Consider the following 17,326-nt stretch of genomic DNA (forward strand, 5'->3'; position numbering starts at 1 on the left):
TTTCAAAGGCAGCCACTTGTATGACAATAGTTGTATCACCTTTCCCAACATGCTCTGGATTTCTATCGTATGGGGATCCTGAAAATGGAAATGAACCCTTAACATTTGTCAGTGCCAATGCAGATAAACCTAGCAAACCCCTCCCTTTGTTGAAATCTGGCTACACAGCGAAACTGACAGTTGAGACTGACATGAGGAATTTTGGGTCTTATTTCCATAAAGAGGTGCTCATTCAGAGTCTATCACATACATCACTTCCAGCAGGAAAGGTCTCTGCACACTTTGTAAATGTGTGTGTCGAGAGGATGTCATTTATTCTGGGAATTCACAGCCAAGGCCTTTAAGTCCTCCCTCAGCTAGATATTCATACACACTTATCACCAAGCTCCCCAGTCTCTGCATTTCTGTTAATTCTCTGCAGGCTGTTTATTATTATTTCTTGTAAAAGAAAAATTAACCCTTTTCACCTTTTGGGGGCTTCTAAGAAATGTTGCCTTACAGCCAGGTGGAGGTGGCAGCAAGACGGGTTGGGCTCAATGTCTAGGGGAGAAGAGTGGTAGAAATGGGGCAGGAAGGAGTGTCCTGAGAGGTGAAACAGCTGGAGGGTGGCATGAAGTGCAGGGTGCCAGCCTGTCAAGAGTCACAGGTGCCCCCAGGAGTAACATTTGGTTGGTCCTGGGGTGTAAAAGCAGTACTCAGGAGTCTGATCTCTGCAATCTGAGTTCAAATCTCAGTGGATGGCTGGTTGGTTGTGTTGTTGCTGTAAATCTTTGTCTCTCCAAAGCTTGGGCTTCTTTATTCACTGGTGCACCTGAGGAAGTTTTTTTTTCCTCCTGCTGGATGACTGAGGCCCACTGGAGCTAGATAGGACTCTGGCTGGGCTGAGTCACCAACATGGCTGCAATAGGTCGAGGCCCTGCAACTTACCAGTCTGTGAAGAGATACCTGAGGAGTGAGGTTGTGTTTTTCACAGCTTCTCCTGATTGCCACACAATTGTTGCCAGTACCTGGAGCTGTCAGGCTATTCCTATTGCACACATGGCATTTAAAGGAAGGACCATCCAGAGCAGGCTAAGAAAGTCAGGGGACAGCAGGTGAGAGGAAAAGTTCCAGGCTAGAGCCCAACTCATCTGTCCCCCTCTGGGCCCTTGGAGCAGGGGCTGCTAGTTCTGACACCTCCATGGGATGCTCTAATGCTCCAGAGCACCCAAGGCCAGCACAAGAGGAGGGGAGGGCCATGACTGCATTTGCCAGAGGACTTCCCTAAAGATCACAGAGCCTGGCTGTTCCCACCCGCAAAGCAGCATGTGCGCTGCAGCCAGCATCAAAATGGGATAGAAAATCAGCTCTCCCCAAAAGGGGCCTCTTAACTGTGGGGCTCCTTTCAGCTGTGGGGCAGGAGATAAGTCCCAAAGGCTACGTCTACACGTGAAGCCAACATCGAAATAGCTTATTTCGATGTAGCAACATCGAAATAGGCTATTTCGATGAATAACGTCTACACGTCCTCCAGGGCTGGCAACGTCGATGTTCAACTTCAACGTTGCGCGGCACCACATCGAAATAGGCGCTGCGAGGGCACATCTACACGCCAAAGTAGCACACATCGAAATAAGGGTGCCAGGCACAGCTGCAGACAGGGTCACAGGGAGGACTCAACAGCCAGCCGCTCCCTTAAAGGGCCCCTCCCAGACACAGTTGCACTAAACAACACAAGATACACAGAGCTGACAACTGGTTGCAGACCCTGTGCCTGCAGCATGGATCCCCAGCTGCCGCAGCAGCAGCCAGAAGCCCTGGGCTAAGGGCTGCTGCCCACGGTGACCATAGAGCCCCGCAGGGGCTGGAGAGAGAGCATCTCTCAACCCCCCAGCTGATGGCCGCCATGGAGGACCCAGCAATTTCGACGTTGCGGGATGCGGATCGTCTACACGGTCCCTACTTCGACGTTGAACGTCGAAGTAGGGCGCTATTCCGATCCCCTCATGAGGTTAGCGACTTCGACGTCTCACCGCCTAACATCGAAGTTAACTTCGAAATAGCGCCCGACGTGTGTAGCCGCGACGGGCGCTATTTCGAAGTTAGTGCCGCTACTTCGAAGTAGCGTGCACGTGTAGACACAGCTCATGTGAATTATGATACAAACCCACAAGTGTGGACTTTGGGTCCTTTCCCTTCCAGTCACTGCATTAATGTCCTCCAAACACCCAGGGGTGTGGGGCTTTCTCTAGCCCTGGGCGCCTCCCAGTGCAGACCAAGTGCCTGTCTGGTGTGCGCTTTGGTGCCACACTCCCGACTGCACCATACAGGAGCCCTGTGATCTGCAGGGGCGTCAGATGAGATGATCTCTGCAAAGAGCCTGTGGCACAGAGCAGCCTCTGGTGTTCCCATGTGCAGCCGGCTAGAGCCCCAGAATGTCCCTGAGAGAGTGGGGGTGACACAGGGGTAGCAGCTCAGCCATGCGAAGGGGCTGCCAGGGGCAGGACATGAGCCCTGATGGCCAGGGGGAGGTGTGGGAGTGACATCACAAGGGCCTTTTACAGCACCTCAGCCGATTGGTTAAAAGAAGTTGGAAGGTGATGACCTCATAGAGAGTCCCTGACACCAGCCATGTGGGACAGGCTGCAGGGCTGGGGCCATCTCAGACACCCCCGGGGCTTCCCCACAGGGAGTCTCCTTCCTCAGCTCTGCCCATGAGGCTGGAGAGGAATCAGGGTGAGGAAAAGGAGCATGAGAAGGAGCCTCTTTGTCCCGTTCTCCTTCCCTCTTGACTAACTGCGCTGGACGACCGACGTTCACCTGGGGCAGGTCAGAGCCTGATGCAGCTGATGCTGAGCAAATTGAAGGCAGGGAAAACACTCGGTTAAGGTGCTGCCCTCCCCAGTGGAACTGAAGAGTGAATGAATCAGGGTCATAGAATCATAGAACACTAGGACTGGAAGGGGCCTCGAGAGGCATCAAGTGCAGTTCCCTGCCCCGACGGCAGGACCGACCACTATCTACACCATCCCTGATAGACATCTATCTAATCTGTTCTTAACTATCTCCAGCGAGGGAGATTCCACAACCTCCCTTGGCAACTTATTCCAGTACTTGACCACCCTGACAGTTAGGAACTTTTTCCTAATGTCCAACGTAAACTTCCCTTGCTGCAGCTTAAGTCCATTGCCTCTTGTTCTCTCCTCAGAGGCCAAAAAGAACAAGTTTTCTCCCTCCTCCTTATGACACCCTTTAAGATATCTGAAAACCGCTATCATGTCCCCCCTCAATCTTCTTTTCTCCAAGCTAAACAAGCCCAATTCTTTCAGCCTTTCTTCATAAGTCATGTTCTCCAGACCTTTTATCATTCTAGTTGCTCTTCTCTGGACCTTCTCTAATTTCTCCACATCTTTCTTGAATTGGGGTGCCCAGAACTGGACACAACATTCCAGCTGAGGCCTAACCAGCGCAGAGTAGAGCGGTAGAATGATTTCTCGTGTCTTGTTCACAACACACCAGCAAAGGCATCCCAGAATCATGTTTGCTTTTTTTGCAACAGCGTCACACTGTTGACTCATATTTAACTTGTGATCTACTAGAACCCCTAGGTCCCTTCCTGCTGTACTCCTTCCTAGACAGTCTTTTCCCATTCTGTATGTGTGAAACAGATTATTCCTTCCTAAGTGCAGCACCTTTCATTTATCTTTATTAAACTTCATCCTGTTTACTTCAGACCATTTCTCCATTTTATCTAGACCATTCTGAATTATGACCCTATCCTCCAAGGTAGTTGCAACCCTCCCAGCTTGGTATCATCTGCAAACTTAATAAGCGTACTTTCTATGTCACTATCCAAATCATTAATGAAGATATTGAACAGAACTGGTCCCAAAACAGACCCCTGCGGAACCCCACTTGTTATGCTTTTCCAGCAGGATTGAGCACCATTAACAACTACTCTCTGGGTGTGATTGGCCAGCCAGTTATGCACCCACCTTATTGCAGCCCCATTTAAGTTGGACTTGCCTAGTTTGTTGATAAGAATATTATGCGAGACCGTATCAAATGCTTTACTAAAGTCTAGGTATACCACATCCACTGCTTCTCCCTTATCTACGAGTCTCGTAATCGTCTCAAAAAAAGCTATCAGGTTGGTTTGACATGATTTGTTTTTTACAAAACCATGCTGGCTGTTCCCTATCACTTTACTACCTTCCAAGTGCTTGCAGATGACTTCCTTAACTACCTGCTCCATTACCTTTCCTGGCACAGAAGTTAAGCTGACTGGCCTGTAATTTCCTGAGTTGTTCTTATTCCCCTTTTTGTAGATGGGCACTATATTTGCCCTCTTCCAGTCTTCTGGAATCTCTCCTGTCTCCCATGACTTTCCAAAAATGAGAGCTAACGGCTCAGCTACCTCTTCTATCAGCTCCATGAGGATTCTAGGATGCATTTCATCAGGCCCTGGTGACTTGCAGACATCTAATTTTTCCAAATGGTTTTTAACTTGTTCTTTTTTTATTTCAAAAACTAACTCTACCCCTTTTCCACCAGCATTCACTATGTCAGGCATTCCTTCAGACTTCTCTGTGAAGACCGAAACAAAGAAGTCATTAAGCATCTCTGCCATTTCCAAGTTCCCAGTTACTGTTTCTCCCTTCTCACTGAGCAATGGCCCTACCCTGTCCTTGGTCTTCCTCTTGTTTCTAATATATTTGTAAAAGGTCTTCTTGTTACCCTTTATGCCTGTATGTCCTCCTTTCTTATCCCATCGCCCATTGTTGTAAAGCACAACAGTCTGTGAGCCACTAATTTCCCTTTCTCTGGAGAGTCACGAAGAGGCAATTTACCACTGAAAACTCCCTGCAAATGTGTGTTAACTCTTTATGAAAAAGAAACGTGTTCTACTGACTGCACCGGCTCTGCACTGAGATCAATGGTGTCAACATTAATTTGTTGGGCAGAAATTGCCGTAGGTGTGTGAGGTGTTCGGGAGAGCTCGCGGCACCAGTGAGAGGCTTGGCCAAGATTCACTCCAACAGTCTGTTTTCTTTGCATCTCTCCTCCTGCAGCCCAGATAACAAAGACTGGAGTCCGGCCCTTGTGAGCACTTTGCCACACACATTTGACTTTTATGCAGCTGACGCGCACATTTGACTCTTTCTACTCTGTGATAGGCTATGGGGAGCTTTCCTGCTGTGCCCTGGCTAGCTCAGTTGGTAAAGCATAAGACTCTTAATCTCAGTATCATGGGTTCAAGCCCCCTGCTGGGCACTTGCTTGCTTGCTTCCTTACTTCCTTGCACAAACATTCTCAGGCTGCCTAAGAGTTCTCAAAAAGCTTTCACTGTTGTCCTGGCCTCAGGCAGGAAATGTGTGTTCTTGTCCTTGGCTCTAGTACAAACAAAGATAGTACAAGTAGGAGTTGTGTAGAGGTTCGGCAAGTCCTCTCCTTTGAAGTAATGGGCCCTGCAAGGGCAGCAATCAGGTCTTAAAGCTGCAAGGACCTGGGAACCCTGAAGCAGGAAACTGAGACCATGCAGACAGCAGCCACACCATGAGGTCCTCCTACAGAGACCAGATGTCAGCCAGACCCCTGAGTGCCCCCATGGCTCTCAGGCCTCCAGCCATTGGAACAGGAAGTGGGGACCTTCCTGTGCTGACTCTGAGCTCTGTGACCTCTGGAGTGAGGAGGAGGTGCTCCACGTAATGGGAAGCAAACAATGGAATGCAGAAGTGTTCACCCAGCTGGCCAAGGGCCTGACCCCCTGGGGTCAACCTTTCCTGCCCACCTCACCATATCAGGAGTAAGGTCAAGGAGCTGCAGCAGGGTTACACCTGTGTTCAGGACTTGCCCATCTGGTCTGGGGGCTGTCCCCACCTTTTGCCCCTATTACCGGGACCTCAAAGCCATCCTGGGCCCCAGGGACACCCACCTACTCTCTCCTGGTCTTCCTTGACACCATGGCCGAGTGTAGCCAGGCAGCCAGCCCCCTCTCAGACCAGCATTGCTGGGAACACAAGGGAGCCAAAACAACAGGGCACTTAACATAAATTCCAGCACAGCCTTTGAAGCTGTGAGAAGCACAGGTGCTGCTACAATGTGCCTCTGGGAACATATACAATGATTAGGCTCACAGCAGACAGAGAAGCTGTGACAGACCTGGCTCTTAGCCCCTACTAAATAATGTGATGCACACAGACCAACATCCTAGGTGGGAAAATATTTACCCTAATAAAAGAAATGTCCAGTAGTCGAAACTTATTGTTTCTCTCCCTTGCAAGTGTAAACTACTCTTGCTAGAGCTGGCGTCGCCCAGACAGACCAGCCCCAATTTGGCATAAGAAAGGAGAAAGAGAATAAAGGAGTTCAGAGGTATAAGTATGGGACCTACAGCACCATGATTTTTGAGTGCTTTTCACTATCTATCTCCTGGCCAGATAAGTGACAGCCTCCCAAGGCTTCTGCAGATAAAAGGGTCCCTAAGCCTTGTCCCTTATTCGTCTTTCCGTGGAATTGAGTGACCGATCCTGGCTTGGCACCGCTGGAATCGAGAGATGCAAGGAGGGTAAGAAGCGCCCACTCCTGATCTCCTATCTTTAGTGTACACATATTTTGAAATAGACTCTATACTTTGTTTTCTTTCTTTGGGATCGTGGCTTCAGTTTTGTAACTTGTTTGTGTGTGTAACATCTATACATTTAAACAAGTAGGCACTAGCAATTTTGTAACCACATGATTAGAATCTAGTTTCATAAATTTTGGTAACCGTTTGTGCATAAGCCTGACTTGTTTCTCTGGTTTACTGTAAAGCAGCCAACACAATTAAAGAACCTCAGCCGTTTTGGCTATAAAGCCTGGCCATTAGGTGAGAGTACTAAGAGCCTAGCGTTGAGTTGTGCCGCCTCCACGGGGCAAACTCTTGGGGCGCCTGTCAGTCAATCCTGACTGCCCGCTGCGAAGGGGCTCTGAGCTCTAGCAGTTAAAGTCACGGGTGTTTAGGACCTTGGGGCATCCGTCAGCCTAGCCCGGGCTGCCCGCCGCGAAGGGACAGTGCATCCTAGCGGTTAAAGTCACGGATGGCATAAAACGTGCATAGCTGGCACCTCACCAAACATCCTTGGCCATCGGCTAACACCGAGGAGCCCCAGCAGGATGTGAAGCCTGAGTCTGGACCAGAGCCCAGCCCCACACCTCCAACGCCAGAGCAGGGACCATCCGCCCCACCATCCAAGTGATCCAGTACGGAGGTTGAGCTTCTGCTGGACATCCCCTCCTGCAGCTCCAGCCAGACATCTGCCCGATGGCCATTCCCAGACCATGGCAGTGGACTGTCAGGCACATCCCCCACAGGGCACACGCCCCCAGGGCATGACCCCCATGTGCCAGGGCCCGGGTACACCGCAGCCCATGGATAAGGCCACAGCCACCAGCACCCTCACCCTCGGCCAGCCCCATGTCCCCCATTAGTAAATAGTTAGCGTATATAGTTATCTCCCCCAATTGTACATAGTTAGTTCTGATGGTGTTTGTTATGTTCCATGCTCAGAAGCGAGAATATAGGTTGTTTAACAAGGAATCAGTTTCATTTTTCACACATCCCCCATGAGTTACGTGTGGGGCCAGTGAGCTGGTGGTGGGGGCAATGTGTGTGTGTGTGGTGGGGCTGGAGTGCGGGTGATGGAGGCAGTGAGTGAGTGGTGGTGGGGGAGGTTTGCAGGTGGTGGTGGGAGTGTGCAGGGTGTGCACCTGGGTGGTACTCCCTTGATCCCCCAATCAAAGTACTCCCATAGGGCCTCCCAGACATGGACCCATTCTCTGGGGGCGTGAAGGCTACGGGCAGCAGCCCAGCTCACCTGTGCTCCTTCGGACACCCGGAGGTGCAGCTGCTGGTACTGACACATCCATGGGATGGCTCTAATGCCACAGAGCACCTCAGCACAGCTTAAGAAGAAGAGAGGACCATGAACACATGTGGCCAGAGGACTTCCATAAAGAACCTCCACCCACCGCCTGGCTTCTCCCCGCCACCAAACCCACCCCCCTCAAAGCAGCAGGCATGCTGAGGTCAGCATCACAAGGTGGTACAAAATTGGGCAATCCCCAAGTGGGGCCTCTTCACAGTGGGGCTTCTTTTAGCTGTAGGGCAGGAGATATGTCCCAAAGAGGCATTCCCCAGCTTTTGAGAAGTACAAAAGAACTCAAGTCTTGTCCAGGGTGGCACAGTCGAATGGAGACCTGCCTTAGGGCCTCTAGCTGGTGTTGTGGAAGAATCTCTTGCAGTCGGGGCAATGAAATATTCATTCCCCGTGGGCAAGTATCTGCTCTTTTCCCAGCTGTGCACTGCCCAGCCCAGGAGCTGGGAGAGACCAGAGCACCTGATACAGCCTGGGGAAAACACCCTTCCTCAGAGGCAGCTGCCCATGACACTGGCTGCAGCTGAGCCAGGGCTGCCCCCACCTTGACCCCATGTCTGGCTGGGGCACTGCACCACTGCACTCTGGCTGCAGGGGACTGAGGTGAGTGTAGCACTGTTGGTCTGACACTGGAGATGGGCTGGGCCCTGTCAGGCAAATGAAATCATCCCACCCCACCACCTCTGGCAGCCAGAGCTCAGCTCAGCCTCACAGAGTTGGCCTGTACTTGGAGTCTGCCCAGCACAGGCGCTGGGAGGCAGCAGGCTCAGCCGTGCTAGAAGAAGCATCACACAAGAGGACTGGAACTCAACAAAGCTCAGCAGGATGGTGCCTATAAAGGCTCAGCGAGGATGGGATTCAAACCCTGCAGAGCACAATGGATTAGCCGTCCATCCCCTTCACCACTCGGCCACCTCACCCAACGTGCCTGGAACTTTTTCATATGTCCCAACTTCAACCCTGCCAGGAACCTTTCTGCAACTCACTGGCTGGCCGGGGACACGGGAAGGGCAGGTTTGGCCCAACAGGGCTCCGCTCACTCCTGTCCCCTGCAGTGCTGCTTCCTGGGGTGAGCAGGGCCCTGTGGTGCCCTGGCCTGGGAGCAGCACAGCCCGGCCATGACCATTCTCTACTCTGGGGCTGGGCCCTGCCCCAGCTCTGTGCATGTGTCCCTGCTGGGTGGGTACAGACCAGGGCCATGGGCAGGGTCTGAAGCTTTTGTGTCTCCTCCTGACATGCTCTGCTCCTTTCCAGCTGCTCTGTTAGCACAGCAGCTCCGGCTTTATTGGCCCCTTCTCTGCCAGGCCTGTCTGTGAGGTAGGGAGCTGATGGGAGGCAGGTTCAGGAGCAGGCTGTGGCTGGGAGGGAACACGTGGGATAGGGCAGGGGCACTTGCCTGGCACAGCTTCGGTTGGCTGAGGGGCAAAGATAGTTCTGGGATTCCCAGCCAGTGACATCAGTGAGGGAAAACCCTTCAAGTACATGCCAGGAGAGAGCTTCTGTGCACGAGCAGCAATGCATCTGCCGGGCTCCCCTCCTGGACAACAGGGTCTGTTTCAACTTCTTCTGTCGTGAGGGTGTTGGGCTTATCAGAGACAGAGGTTGCAGCAGAAAGAGAGGAGGCCTCAGGGAAAGCAAGATAAAGAGAGCGTGCCTGCTTCTGAACCATGGACCTTTTGCATGTTAGGTAAACATAATAACCCCTACACTACAGAAGCTCTACTTATCAAACTCACCTCTCTTGCCCTCCCCTAAATTGCATCCTCAAGCCACTGCTTGCCCTGCCATTTGTGGATGGGGGACCTAATAGAAATTGAGGGGAGTCCTTTACCAGCACAGCTGCTAGAGGAGAGGGAAGCAGCTGCACTCACAACTGGGAATTTCAATATCAGCTCTTCCAGAATTGAGGTCCCAAGTGGTTATGCAAATGAGACATGCAATATTTTAGTCTGCACTTCATTTGCATTTCTTATTGGCCACATTACCATGCCACTTCCAAAAGGGCTGGGCAGTAGAGCCACAGCCTTCCTTTGTAGATGCTCAACAGGACTTTTTGAAAGAGCTGCGGCTTTTTTGAAAAAAAACTCTCTCGTGCAGACATAGCTGTGGGGAAAAAAGTAGAAAAGCAGAGCCAGGCTCCAGCCGAAACATTTGCAACAGCTGATAACAAAGAAATGTGTGTGTGCATAACAGAACACTCGAATTCTTTTAACAACTACAGAACATACAAATGTTTAAACTCCAGTTTTCTTCTCTGTCTTCACACTTGCTTCAAAAAAAGTAATTCTCAGCACACTGAAATGTCTCTCAAAAGGTTCCCATAAGAGCTATTTACTTGGGCCATGGCTTCACTTTTGAAAGGGAAATGCTGATGAGGCTCTGCCATTCCACACAGAGGAGCCAGGAGCACTGAGCTTTTAGCAGCCCTCCTCACATAAAGGAAAAAACCCACATGTATTTTGGGGGGTCATAGCTAACATTCACAAGGCCACACCCTGTCCACAAACAGGGGACCCCATGAAGGCACCACTGGGAGTTGAACCCAGGATCCCCTGCTTACAAGGCAGGTGCTTTAACCAGCTAAGCCATGGTGCCTGCATCTAAGCAAGCTTTCCTGTCTGTCCACACCTGACTCCCACCAGCCCCACCTGGGCCTGCTTCGCTCTGCTGGAGTTTCGATCCTGTCAGACAGAGGAGCTGGGGAAGTTTAAATCCCAAGGGGGGGGGGGTGACTCTTTGCACAGGTCTGTGCTCAAGAATTAGGTGGTGTCACTCAGGGGTGTAAGAAACTGTCCCCCACCTCCGGAAGAAAACAGACCTACTCCAGTGCTCAGACTGCCATGGCAACCACAGGGCCTTCATGGTCCACATTGGTTGGGGAAGGGCCTTGGCCAGTGAAGACCCAGAGGACAGGTGTCCTGTGACTGCTGTACTGGGGAGACTGTGGTCAGTGCTGGAAGCTCCCTAGAAATGGGAAACTGGCGACATCTGAAAGATTAGGTAATCATAGCCCATGACCCAGGTCAACCTTTGTTTGAAACGGAAATGTTTAAGGCCAAGGAGGCCGGGGTCCAGCAGCTTTCGAACCCAAATGGGCTGTTTCTTTGCAGGGGGCAAAATGTAGGAAATGGAAGGGGGCACTGGAGAAGCTTCGCTCCTGGCCTGACACTGCCTTGGAAAAGAAGGAAAAAAGACACCACTTCTGTTGGAGAATGTGGGCATTTATCCCAAAGCCTCTCGCATGCTTAGTGAGCGCTCTACCAATTCAGCAAATTCCCCTGTGTCTGAGCATAATTTCTGACTCACCGATCTTATTCCAGAGGCCAAAACGTCCCTGTGGCCGCCCATGGCTACGGCAAAGGGTCGCAAAGGCTGTGTGTGCACAGCAGTGTTGTTCCTGAATAAGCGACTCCAGAAGAGGTATTCCAGAGTTGTTGATTCTGATGTAGCGCAGCTGCGCACAACGTGGAGTTTGAAATACTGCTCTGCTATTTTGACATTCAACATCTACAAAAAATGGAGCCGGTTTTGAAGCTCCTGTTTCAAAATAGCTATTTGAACTAGCTCCAATCATTATCCCAGGAGATGCCCAGCCAAGACTCTGCTCTCTCTCTCTCTCTCTTGCTCTGTCTCCTTTGAGCTCCTGGCCTTAGGCAGGAAAAGTCTCTTCTTGTCCTCAGTTCTAGAGGGGAAAAATTGGTATTTCTGTCACCCTCAGAGAGCAGAAGAGGATTTTCTTCTCTTCAGTTCGATCCCCACATGCTCCAAGAGGGCAGAAAACAACCCTTCGCCAGCTCACTGTCCTCCTCAGCACTCTGTCGTGTTATGTCTTTCCACATCAGCTCCATTTGTGCCCTGGACCTATAAATGATCTTCACATAGCCAGGAAAGGAGGAGCTCTGAATCTGAGCCATTCACTTACACAAGGACAAGGGTTCGAGCACTCTGCCACTTGAGCTAACTCCTCTGCCTGGGAGCCCCAAAACAATTTGGGAGGCCAGGATGGCAAAACCCGCCATGGCAGCAACCGGGTTCCCAAGCCGCACAAGCCTCTGGAGGGGCAGGGCATTGATTGCATGGACGACCTGCAGGGGAAGGACATGAGAGAGCACTGGTGAGGGGTGTGCGGGGTGTGCCTGGACCTCACCCCCGGGCTTCTGACTGCTGCTACGCTGCCTGTCAGTGCTTCAAAGTCAGCAGCTTTGAAGTTCCCAAGGTGGCCATTACGATTATGAAGTGCTACATATGCATCACAGCACCTCATTAGCCTCCTCCAGCATGCCTGCTTAGCACGCCCCATTGGAAGGAGGGGGCTTGTATGGAAGCACCCAGAGAGGAGTTACTGACACTGAACGCAAACCCAGCAATACCTGTTGGATAACATGGTATACGTCACTAGGTTCTCCCCTTCTTCTTTGTAATCACTGCTGAGGCTCCAGGCAGATGGGAGAAAGCTGCCCTTCATGCACAAATCACCTGCGTCCCTTAGCAGCGGTAGCTCTGTGGGTGGGAGAAGCCAGGTCTGTGGGAGGCAACTGTAGGGTGCACCTGGAGAGAGAAAGTAACAGAGAGTAAGCCGTGCTAGTCTATATACTATCCAAACAAAAAAGCAGTGAAGTAGAACTTTAAAGATTAACAAAATAATTTATCAGGTGAGCTTTCATGGGACAGACCCACTTCTTGAGACCACAGCCAGACTGGAACAGACTCAATATTTCAGGCATAGGGATCCAAAAACAGCAATCAAAGTTGACAACTTCAAACTCTCTCAGACAAAGAGTTAAGGGGCACAAAATAGACATCAAAACATTCCTGATTCACAAACCACTTAGTCTACATGTTAATGGAGTGGGCCAGTCTGTTAATGACTTAAGAGTTTGCATCTTGAAGAAAAATTTTCAGTCTGCTTTGGAAAACGAGACTGCTGAACTCTCTTTCGTATTCAAATTCGACACATTAACATGTGGTTTGAACTGGGATGCAAATTTTCTGAGATACTATAGGGGCTCTTTTGTATCTTTGGCTTCATGTAACTCTTGACTCCCACGCCCCCACTACTCTCTGATTTGCTGACCTTGATAATAATTTTTTTCTGATTTGTCAACCTTGATTACTATTTTTGGTTCTTCGTGCCTTAAATATTGAGTGTGTTCTGCTATGTCTCTGGTCTGAAGAAGTGGGTCTGTCCCACAAAAGCTCACCTAATAAATTATTTTGTTCGTCTTTAAAGTGCTACTTTACTGCTTTTTTGTTCCAGAGAGAGAAAGTTTAATTAAACTCCATTTGTAAAAGCACTCTGGACATGGGGAGGAAAAGGAGCTGGGGAAGCCGGGTTTGTCCTACAGGGGCCTGAAGATCAATGACTCAAAAGAGAGTGTCTGTCACTTGCGTACAGAGGAACGGCAAAGCCCAAGGCAGGAAGAGGAGAGTGCTTGTGCTGCCAGCGGGAGAGAGCTCACTCCATCAGTCTCCTCAGGCTGAAGGCAGGTAGTAACAAGAGTCTCTTGGGTACCCACAGCTTTGAGTCTCTTCCTTTCCCACAGTGTCCTATTTTCATGATCTGCTTCTTCTCAAGCAACCCCTTTCTCCTTCTCCACAGCCCAACTTCTGTCTGATACCCACAGGATGTGGCCACACGAGCCTCTCTTTTGCAGGGGCTATGGGAGTGCGCCACTTCAGAAGATGTTGTGATGTGGAGGGGTGTGTGTGTGTGTATGTGAGTGGCTCACAGAGGGTGTGGGGCTCCTGCTGAGGGTAACCTGGTGACCAGGTAACACCTTTGAACTGCAGACAAAGGGGGAGGTGGAGCCCAAGGAGTTTAAATTGAAACTGGGAGTTGGGAAGCAGTTAAGTCTGGGCTGGAAGGGAGAGAGACAAAGGAGGGAGCAAGGCCCCAGCTCTGGGGGCCCTCAGGGCCTCCTCTCACCAGCATGGATTGGACTGGCTGTCTCTGCCTGCTGTACTGACTCTTCTGTAAGAGGCTGTGTCCTGTCAGCTAATAAACATGCTCTTCTCCTGCTGAGTAAGAGTCACTCCTGCCTGCAGAGCTTCAGGAAGCCTAAACCCCATCACAGATTTGAATGAGGTCATGATATGAACATGCAACAACTCATTGGCATAAATGGAACCTCCTGCCCTTCAGGGAGCACCCCTGGCACAGAACTGCTCAAGCCACCCTGTCTGGTTTTGAAAGGTCACATTATTCTTTACCTTGAGGCTGACAGGTGGGAAAGAGGGCTTCACCCCAGGTGGGATTTGAACCCACAATCCTTGGCTTAGAAGGCCAATGCCTTATCCATTAGGCCACTGGAGTACACAAGTAAGGAGAAGTAATGAGGGATAAAATTCTCTCAAAAATGTACCTTTCTTACCTTGGAAGACAAAAAAATTGCTCTTTCTTTGTGTTAGTTCTTTCTTTGCTGTGAATCTGAGAAACGTCCAGGGACTAACTCTGCAGTAGCAACAAAGGAGTGACCCACACCCAGCTAGATGTTAAGTTACCATCCCTGGCCATTCACCAGGAAGGGACATGTAGGCAACAGGTTCACAATTGCCATGAAAGGCAGCTGCTCAATGGGCTGGACGCCCTGAGGTGCCTGGCTCTGAGACACACTGAGGATCTTCCTGGCACCCAGAGGAGCGTGTAAAGTAAGGGACATTGACAGGATCATTTCTCCTCTCTTCCTGTACCTACACTGAAGGCAGCAACAATGTTGGAAAGACAAAGAAGCCTTTGACGTGGCCTAATTGGAAAAGCATCCCAGGAAGCACAAACTGCTGGAAGTTATGCGGAAGGGAAACCTTCCAATCTGGCTCAGCGTGAGCACTTTTAGGAATTAGACTGGAATTTCTCTTTTCTTTCTCTTGTCACAGTTCTGGACTCCTGAACCAATATCACCTCGAAACAGACGCAACTGATATTTTTGTGGGGAATAAATCTCAGCTACTGGAGTTTTGATTGACATTTGGGGAGCCCGTGTGAGGAAACATGCAGGGAACTGGGCTTTTTCACCTCGTGAGATCCCTTCCACTTCTAGTACTCTATGAAAGAGACTGGAGGATAGTCACCCCTTTGATTTACTGAGGGACTCATGAAGGAGCTCAGTCTGATAAGAGGGTCTACAGCTGTGTAATGTAAGTCTTTTGTCAGAATGAGTCGGGAGCAACCAGGGTCTGTTTCAACAATGAGGGGTCCCTTTTCATCCATCTCACATAGAACCAGCTGGAGTCCCCACCCAGAAGCCTGGGAAATTTGCACAGCCCTGGGTGCCTCGCAGGGGCAATGCTTCCCCACTCACAAGCACAGAGTCTGAGTGTAGAAAATGAGCTTTTAATGAAAGAGGCAGAAAAGTCATATGGCATAAGCTTGGGAAAATACCACACCCAGAGTTCACAACCAAGCCTCAAGTAAGTATCCCAGCTCAAGCAGATGGAGCAGTGCCCTTTGCCTCTCAGGCTCAGCCGTCCTATACTGGAAAGAGCCAATCCACACACCCAAACTTTCTCCCTACCCACTTCAAATGCCCCACTTGCAAGTCTTCCCAGTCCCTGCACTCCCTGACACATCACTTTCGACTTGTCTACACTCGCCCCTTCATAAAACGAAACAGTAAGAAGGGACATTTGAATAATAGGTGGTTCTTTCGACAGCGCCCCCCTCCCCCCACAGATGGTACAAGATTCGAAAGTGGCACTTTTCAATCGCCTTGTGCTCCATTATGCTTATGAGGCACTGCACGTTGATGGCAGCACCTCATTATCATCTTCCGACCTCACTCATTACCATGCCCCTTCCGAAAGGAGCAGGCTAGTGTAGACGTGGCCCTTGCTGCATTCCCTCACTGAACTGGAGGTAACGCAACCTTTGTGCTGGACCGGCGTTCCGCATCCCCTGCCAGCTGCCCATCCGCCGCTCACACCTGCTGGCTGCTTCTCACACCAGATGTCCCTCTCCTGTCTTGTGGGTTTTGCAATAGACAGAACCCTGTGTTTGAAGCACTCCAGGGCTTCAGCTACCAGCTCATAGGGGATTTCAGTTCACAGTGGTATTCAGCTCTGCATCGAGGTGCAGCATCTCCGTATTCACCAGGATGAATTCTAGCAGAATAGTTATTGACCCATTTTTAGGTCCACCTTCTAACAGCAGGGGGAAGAAATAGTCAAACCAGTTTTACCGCTGTATAGCCCAAAGGCTTCCAGCAAGCTGAATCAACCACTATTCCAACCCTTTTTCACTTCATAATGTTTCCATGAAGGGATCCCTCTGTAATCCATATCTGACACAGCAGTCATGAGTGCCCTGTAGCCCACAACAACTTCAAGCACTGATGAGATTCCACAGTTCTTACATTGGGTAAAGTCATAAAATGTGACTTTCCAACAACAAGCTATTTACAAGAGATGAAAACGCTTTGCTTCACTTGATCCCATCAGGCTTTGTTTTCAAGGCATTACATGGGCCCACCTTTACATTTTCATGCCAATGATCTCTGAAGAACACATTCCCCAAATCCTTCAGCACTATGAAGCTCCTGTTGGCACATTCTTTACAGTAAGAAGAAAATCTCTGAGAAGCAGGAGATTAGCTGGTGTCTCCCTGCAGAGAGTTCATGAGCAGGTCGGGGGACCATACATGCAATTCACCTGGCTGTGCCCCTTTGCACTGACAGCCGTGTGACAAAAAAGCAAAAAGGGGCTACTTGCTAGTGCAGGGAATGGGGCAGAAGGAACACAATGCTGCTGAAGGCTGGGAGGAATGTGTCTCCCAGAGGTCATCTGCATCAGAATGCGAAGGGCGGCAGGTGTGATACTGAGGCTGGGAGGAGTGTGTCTCCCAGTGATCATTTGCATGAGAATGCAAAGGTGTGCATGTGTGATACCTTTCAGGCAAAGCCTAATGGGTCGCAAGTCAGCCATGAGATTTGGTCTATTGTAAACATGTAGTTGTAAAATCACAATTTAAGCTGACACTTAACGTGGGAGTTGTGAGATCTCACCAATGCTCTGGGTTGCTGTGGGGGACAGGGCAGTCGCCTTAGCTGCGTAAGACATTGATTACACAGGGCTCCCTGGTTTAAAGTGTTGTGAGAAAGAAGGGGAGGGGCACTGGTTGAACCAGCTTGCTGAGTGCCATGGCCCTGCCTGTGCCTTAGCCATATAGCTCTTAGCCTGGCTTGTCTAACCCTCCCCACCTGTTGAAAGGTAGAGCTGGATACTGGGGTGTTTGTGAAACCCTAAATGAGCCATACCAGGAGCTAAAATGACAGAGCAGAAATCACAGGGTTCTGTCTTGGAGTGATCCAAAGCAGTTGGGTTGGGAATGACGATGGCGGGAAGCCGGTAGGAGCGGCGGCAGATGATGGCGACCGGCGGGTGGCCAGTAGGAGGAATGGATGATGGTGACTGGTGGGCGGCCGGTAGGAGCAGTGGCA

General features: G+C 50.3%; 3 non-coding genes across 3 annotated transcripts; 1 reads left to right on the forward strand and 2 right to left on the reverse strand.

Annotated features, from left to right (window-relative positions):
* The first annotated feature begins 5,179 nt into the window (after positions 1–5,179).
* On the forward strand, positions 5,180–5,253 carry TRNAK-CUU (transfer RNA lysine (anticodon CUU)). Its single transcript has one exon. It is a non-coding gene; the product is annotated as a tRNA-Lys (tRNA).
* Positions 5,254–10,416: 5,163 nt separating this feature from the next.
* TRNAT-UGU (transfer RNA threonine (anticodon UGU)) lies at positions 10,417–10,490 on the reverse strand. Its single transcript has one exon. It is a non-coding gene; the product is annotated as a tRNA-Thr (tRNA).
* A 3,645-nt stretch (positions 10,491–14,135) lies between these two features.
* TRNAR-UCU (transfer RNA arginine (anticodon UCU)) lies at positions 14,136–14,208 on the reverse strand. Its single transcript has one exon. It is a non-coding gene; the product is annotated as a tRNA-Arg (tRNA).
* Between the last annotated feature and the right edge of the window lie 3,118 nt (positions 14,209–17,326).

The sequence above is a fragment of the Carettochelys insculpta genome, unplaced genomic scaffold, assembly GCF_033958435.1.
Source record: "Carettochelys insculpta isolate YL-2023 unplaced genomic scaffold, ASM3395843v1 scaffold_0035, whole genome shotgun sequence".
In the NCBI taxonomy this organism is placed as follows: domain Eukaryota; kingdom Metazoa; phylum Chordata; order Testudines; family Carettochelyidae; genus Carettochelys; species Carettochelys insculpta.